Raw genomic sequence first — 7445 nt, forward strand, 5'->3', positions numbered from 1 at the left:
ATGCAACATCCACTGAAGGTGAAGGTGGCCGATGGGGCAGTTACCTTGTGTGATAAGGAATTGCCGGCGTGCGAATATCAGATCCAAGGGGAACAATTCCGATCCACATTCAAGCTATTTTCGCTCGGCTGCTACGATATCATATTAGGAATGGATTAGCTCGAGTCTCGAGGGTTGATGATAGTTAACTGGACTGAAAAATCAATGGCTTTTACACACGAAGGCAAGCAGGTGCAACTCCAAGGGATAGATAGCTCGGATATCATTTGTGAACCTATTTCATCCACTCAACTGAACCTGTTGCAAGCAAGGACAGCCATCGCGCATGTGTTGTTAGTAGCTGAGGTCAAAGCAGACATGGAAACAGCCCCGGTGCCAGCTGCTGTTCAAGCCTTGCTTGAGGAATTCAGCAGTTTGTTCGCAGAACCACAAGGTCTGCCATCATCGCGGGAGTTTGATCATTCTATTGATCTCATTCCAAGAGCTCAACCGGTGAACGTGCGACCATACAGGTATAACCCTGTCCAGAAAGACGAGGTCGAGGCACAAGTCCGCGAGATGCTACGCCAAGGAATCATTCAGTGCAGCCGCAGCCCCTTTTCTTCGCCTATTTTACTGGTGCAGAAAAAGGACGGAGAATGGAGATTTTGTGTCGACTACCGCCATTTGAATGCAATCACCATCAAAAATAGATACCCAATACCAATTATCGAGGAACTTTTGGACGAGCTGCATGGGGCGACAGTGTTCACTAGTCTTGATTTGAGATCGGGATACCACCAGATTCGGATGCGTCCAGGGGACGAGCCGAAGATAGCTTTCCAAACTCATCACGGGCACTTCGAGTTTAAGGTGATGCCATATGGAGTGACCGGAGGGCCGTTTACATTTCAGCAAGGCATGCACATTGTTCTAGGACCTCTGATTCGTCATGGCGTGTTAGTGTTCATTGACGACATCCTGGTGTTTAACAAAACCCTCCAGGAACATGTCCAGCTCTTGCGTGAGGTATTCCAGCGGCTGGCCAAATACTCTCTCAAGCTCAATGTCGGTGTCAAAACTGGCGGATCTCGGGTAGGGGGTCCCGAACTGTGCGTCTAGGCGGATGGTAACAGGAGGCAAGGGACACGATGTTTTACCCAGGTTCGGGCCCTCTTGATGGAGGTAAAACCCTACGTCCTGCTTGATTAATATTGATGATGTGTGTTACAAGAGTGGATCTACCACGAGATCAAGGAGGCTAAACCCTAGAAGCTAGCCTATGGTATGATTGTTATTCGTCCTATGGACTAAAGCCATCCGGTTTATATAGACACAGGAGAGGGCTAGGGTTACACAGAGTCGGTTACAATGGTAGGAGATCTACATATCTGTATCGCCAAGCTTGCCTTCCACGCCAAGGAAAGTCCCATCCGGACACGGGACGAAGTCTTCAATCTTGTATCTTCATAGTCTTGGAGTCCGGCCGATGATGATAGTTCGGCTGTCCGGACACCCCCTAGTCCGGAACTCCCTCAGTAGCCCCTGAACCAGGCTTCAATGACGACGAGTCCGGCGCGCATGTTGTCTTCGGCATTGCAAGGCGGGTTCTTCCTCCGAATAATTTATAGAAGATTGTGAACACCAGGATAGTGTCCAGCTCTGCAAAAATAAATTCCACGTACCCCCGTAGAGAGAATAATATTACACAAGTTCAATCTGCTGATGTATTTTGTGGCGTGATATCACACCACTACCAAGCCTTTACTCGAATTGTTTTTACCGCACCACCTCAGCGCGTTCAGCGAAGCGGTTTCCTTGGCACGTCCTGTCGAAGCAGAGATCGTGTCCCCCTTATTCCGGGATTCCCATCAATACGGACGTGGGTAACCCAACCGCGCCATTGATTGCGGCGCTTGGGAGATAAGCGAGTTTTATCAGGCCGGTGGAGACGCATGTTTCCGTCCGCCCATATAAGGGGATAAAGATCCAACCCTTTTACCTGCGCCTTCTTCCTCCTTGGCTTATCCATCTCCGCGAACTCGAGCTCCAGCGCCCAAGTCCGCTCATCTCACCTCAACCTTCTCCAAATATGTCCGGAGCAGGGGGCAAGTGGATGGCCTCCTCCGTCACGGAGGGGCATATCCAGAAGCTGCGCAGCGTCGGATACTTGTCCAGCGACATCCGCACCGGCTCCCCGACGAGGGAGAGCTCATCCCCACCCCCAGGCCCCATGAGAGGGTAGTATTCCTTCCCTATTTCCTCCGCGGACTGGGCTTCCCACTTCATCCCTTTGTTCGGGGGCTCATGTTCTACTAAGACCTAGATTTCCATGATCTGGCCCCGAATTTTATCCTCAACATCTCGGCGTTTATCGTCATGTGCGAGGCCTTCCTCTACATCCAGCCCCACTTCGGCTTGTGGCTCAAGACCTTCAGTGTCAAGCTGAAGGTTGTGAAGGGCAGCCAAGCGGAGTGCGGAGGCGCCATGGTGGGCAGGATGTCCCACGTTACGTGGCTGGAGGGCACTTTCGTGGAACCCATTAAGGGGTGGCAATCGGGGTGGTTCTACATCACCGAGCCGCGTGACCCTGATTGGGCAGCGGCCCCCGAATTTAGATCCGGCATCCCTACACGGCTCACCTCCTGGAAAGAGAGTGGCCGGATCTGGGGGGATTAGGAGGAGCTGACCAGACTCCAAGCCTGTATCCAGAAGCTGGTGGACAAGAAGCTCAAGCTTGTCAACGTAGTCCAGGTCATGCTCATCCGCCGGATTCTGCCGTGCCAACGACGGGGCTTCAACATGTGGGAGTTCAATCCGGCGCAGCACCAGACTCTGAGCGGGCTCTTCGACACTACGTACGAAGATGTCTGGAAGGTGCTGTTCAAAGGTGTCGAGGCTCCCGCATCCGCTACCGAAGATCGCGGATTCCGCTCGCAGCGTCCAGCTGACGAGGTAAGTGATTTTGTCACTTGTTTTCCATAGTTTGACTCTATGCGGGATCTAAACTCCCTTTACCTTTGACAGGACTGGCTGGCGAAGGCCGAACAGACTATCTGTCCAGCCCCATTGCCAGAGGACCCAGTGGACGCCCGCCTAATGGGGCTCCTGGCTCCGGCACCCCACGTGGTGCCGGAGAAGAAGGCCAAGAAGAAGGCCACGGGGACTCGGAAGAGTTCCCGTTTTCAGGTGCTATCGGATGATGAATCCGAGGCCGACTCCTCCCACCAAGGCGAGGAGGAGAAGAAAGCCTCTCCCCCAGCGGGGGGAGGGAAGAAAAGGAAGGCCTCTCCAACAAGGGAGGCCAAAGGGTCCAAGAAGGGAAAAACTCTTCCCCCGGACTGCTCCGCCAACGCCAATGATGACGACGAGGACTGGCCTCCAAGGGCCAAGCCCCTGGCGAGATCGTAAGTATCTGGACTCCCGAATAACTTCAAGGTTTATATTTTTCGCCACATAATGTCTTTCTAATGCCGCATACAACCCTGCAGTCCGCCTAAGGATGATCTTCCCGCTTCATCGAGCGGGTCCTTAGGTGCGTCGGATATGGATTCTCTTCCGACTGCCTCCACCCCCCGTGACGCGAACGATGCTAAGGTGGGATCCCAGGAAGGGACCCACCAGGAGGAGAGGACCCCAGAGGTGTCGCAGGACAACCTCCCGGACTTTGCACCGGACTCGGCCCCGGAACCCACAGTGGCTCCGGAGTCCGGCGGGCGACCCCTTCGCAAGAAGGGCAAGACCGTGACGCCGGCAGCCTCCGTCCAACCAGAGGCGCCGGATAGCTTGCTGGAGGCGCTCAATGGCGCCTCCATCAAAGAGGAACACCACACCGTTATGAGTGTGGTGATTCAGAAGGTGCAGCTCGCCAAGAGCGGGCTGACCGAAGCCTGCAGCAGCCTTCTAACAGGCTTTGAGGTAAGAATTTCAATATGTATAAAATGGTACCGTAGAGACAGTATCCCCTGATGCTCGGTTCGGTGTTCGGAAAGAAAAAGCCGGACTGAGGATCTAAAAAGATATACGCAGGAGTCATAATAAATATGTCAATATGGGATTGCAGGCTACGCTGCTGACCTCTGCCGCACTGACTGCGGAGGTCAATACTTTGAAGGAAAACCTTGAGTGGTCCGAGAACGAGCTCGGTCGTGCCAAAAAGCAGCTCGAGGACAAGGAAGGTGAGAAACACCTGAGTAAAATTATACCTTACAGAAAAGGATTTTGGTTGCAAAAAGAATGACAAGGATAACGTGGGTATTGCAGGGGCCACTAACGAGGTGGTGACCCTGAAAGAGGCGGTGGCCGCGGTCGAACGCAATGCGGCCGCGGAGCGCACCTAGCGAGAGAAGCAGGAGGCGCGGGTGGCGGAGGTACAGCAAGAGCTCCAGGATCTCGTGAAAAAACATGAGAGCCTGGAGCGTGACTCGAAGACTCGAGAGTCTGAGCTTGCAATGGCTCTTGAGAGTGCCAAAGCCGCTAAGGCCGAAGCCTACAAGGCCCTCCAGGAGATTGAGGCAGTGAAGAAAATAGCAGCGGGTAAGGCATTTTTAATGCAAAGTAAGCATGTGAGTGTTAATTACCTGTTGCTTACCCGAATTCGGAGCTCTCCAGGAGCATTCACAGATCTTCCTCGCAGCGTGTCCGATGCTGCCGCATTCTACCGGGCCAAGGAGGGGAGCTCGACTGAGAAGGTCTTCTGGTCTCAGTACGCTGAGGCCGGACATCCGGTGCCCCTTAGCGACCAGCTAAAGCAGCTGGTCGAGCTCCACAAGGCGGCCGAACAGGCCATGAAGGGCCTCATAGTTCGGCTGTGGCCCAAGGAGGCCATGCCTGGGAGCTACTTCGGCCTGGTGCGGCGGTTGGTGGATGCGTGCCCGTGGGTGGAAGTCATCAAGCACTCCGCCTGTATTGAGGGTGCCCGTCGGGCCCTTGCCCACGCAAAGGTGCATTGGGGCAAGATGGATGCCCAGAAGCTTGTGACGGACCCGCCACCAGAGGGCAAGGAGCATCGCACGCCCGAGATGTATTATAAGAGTGTGCTGAAGGGCGCCCGCACTATTGCGGGGAAGTGCTCCAAAGATGTAATTTTTGAGTAAACTCGCATTTTGTTATCCTGTGCGCTTGAAAAATGAGTTCATGTGCGCTAAGCAACGCTTGTTAATTTAAAATATTACCTTCTGTGCGGCTGTTTATCAAATCTGAGATATGGCAAGTCGTCGGCTTCAGCCCCCATGCCACGAGTGCTGGGGTGTTCGGGATAAACTTGAGCACTCTTGTTCCCATTTTTGGGTCCATCTAGGGAGGCGCTCAACACAGCAAACAAGGCAACCGAACTTATAATGCTTGAATACTCTCACTTAGCCATAGAATTCTATAATTTTAAATTTTGGCGAAGCCCCTAGTCTTCGGAAGGCCGAATTTGGGGCGCTATCCACGCCAAGGCCGGACAAGATCCGGCTCCTCGCTCTAAGCGGCATAAGTCTTTAAGGACTCACAAAAAACCTCTTCGAACAGCGACCGGCTCTCGCCTCATCATGACGGTCAGTTTTAGCTTTCTCCACTGAGGCGTTAACCCAGCTCAACTGGGGCGCAATCGCAGTGGTTCTCCCAGTGCTACCTTAGCCGATATAACGGAACGTAAGGTACCAAAACATGGGAGCCGGGCAAACCCAACTATTGACCCAAGACATGATTCGGAGCCGATGCATATAATGCTATAAGTTCGGGGTGCCGCACTTGTGAAAGTGTTCGGACTTATCACACCATGATGCGGGGAACATAAGCCCTTGGTGTGTTTTAACCGTACCAAAGTGTACGGGTGCAACATGTCGTAAATGAACATATGTATGAAAACGAAATGCAATGATAAGCAAAAAAGGTGCTGCATTGTTTTATTCTATAAGTGCTACTATGAATGCAGAACGATACAAATAGTGGGATAAGCAAGGGATGAGACTGTTAAACATGTCCCCCTCCAGGGGTAGGCTGCGGATTGGTGTATAAAAATGCTCGTAATGGAGACCACCTGTATATTCGTTGTAGCCTTTATCCTTCCCTGGTTGTTGTATCGTGAGTTCGGCAGGTCTGCTGCCGGACAGGGCCTCTGACGAACGGAGTCCTGTGAGTAAAAAATAAAAGGTAAAAATAAAAAAGAACGACACACTTGAGAGGCCCTGGTTTGGTTGAGCCGCAGTCTGGGCTTATCGTGGTCGTGCCCCTCTCCCCATGCCCATGGTATCTTCAGAGTGTAATGGTGTACGCGAAGGACCTGCTTTGACGTTTTGCAGGGGCTGGGGTTGGGGCCGCACTACTACGCGTGCTCGGAACGTGCCAGGTGGTCTTGTTGTAGGTTACTCCGGGCGCGCTTAGCTATGTCCGGCCGCTTAACGGACGGACTCAAGAACTGCCTTAAGAGGCTGCATTGTACTTCTGCCGCGAGAGCCGCTGTGTGTTCCTCCGTTCGAAGAGAACGTTCAGTGTTTCCGTTGACCGTGATGACTCCTCGAGGGCCTGGCATCTTGAGCTTGAGGTATGCGTAGTGCGGCACCGCGTTGAATTTTGCAAACGCGGTACGTCCGAGCAAGGCATGATAGCCGCTGCGGAACGGGACTATGTCGAAGATTAACTCCTCGCTTCGGAAGTTATCCGGGGATCCGAAGACCACTTCCAGTGTAACTGAGCCTGTACAATTGGCTTCTACACCTGGTATGACGCCTTTAAAGGTCGTCTTGGTAGGTTTAATCCTTGAGGGGTCTATGCCCATTTTGCGCATTATATCCTGATAGAGCAGGTTCAGGCTACTGCCGCCGTCCATCACGACTCTGGTGAGGTGAAATCCATCGACGATTGGGTCCAAGACCAATGCGGCGAATCCGCCGTGGCGGATGCTGGTGGGGTGGTCCCTTCGGTCAAAAGTGATCGGGCAGGAGGACCATGGATTGAACTTCGGGGCGACTGGCTCCATCGCGTATACATCCCTGAGTGCACGCTTCCGCTCCCTTTTAGGTATGTGCGTTGCGTATATCATGTTCACCGTCCGCACCTGTGGGGGGAAACCCTTCTGTCCTTTATTGTTCGGCGGTCGGGTCTCTTCCTCATCATCGCTATGCAGCCCCTTGTCATTGTTTTCGGCAATTAACTTGCCCGCCTGCTTGAATACCCAAAAGTCCCTATTGGTGTGGTTAGCTGGCTTTTCGGGGGTGCCGTGTATCTGGCACGAGCGGTCGAGTATTTGGTCCAAATTGGACGGACCCGGAGCAGTTCTTTTGAATGGCTTTTTCCGCTGACCGGGTTTAGAGCCTCTGAATCCGGCATTGACTGCCGTATTCTCGCTATTGTCGCCGTTGATGCGGCGCTTGTTTTTGTTACGACGCGACCTGCCATTTCGGTCCTTGAAATCCGGACTGCCAGAATGTTTGCTGAGGTTGTTGCTGCGTGCTAGCCAGCTATCCTCACCCGCGCAGAAG

This window comes from Triticum aestivum, chromosome 4A (genome assembly GCF_018294505.1).
Source record: "Triticum aestivum cultivar Chinese Spring chromosome 4A, IWGSC CS RefSeq v2.1, whole genome shotgun sequence".
NCBI classification, from domain to species: domain Eukaryota; kingdom Viridiplantae; phylum Streptophyta; class Magnoliopsida; order Poales; family Poaceae; genus Triticum; species Triticum aestivum.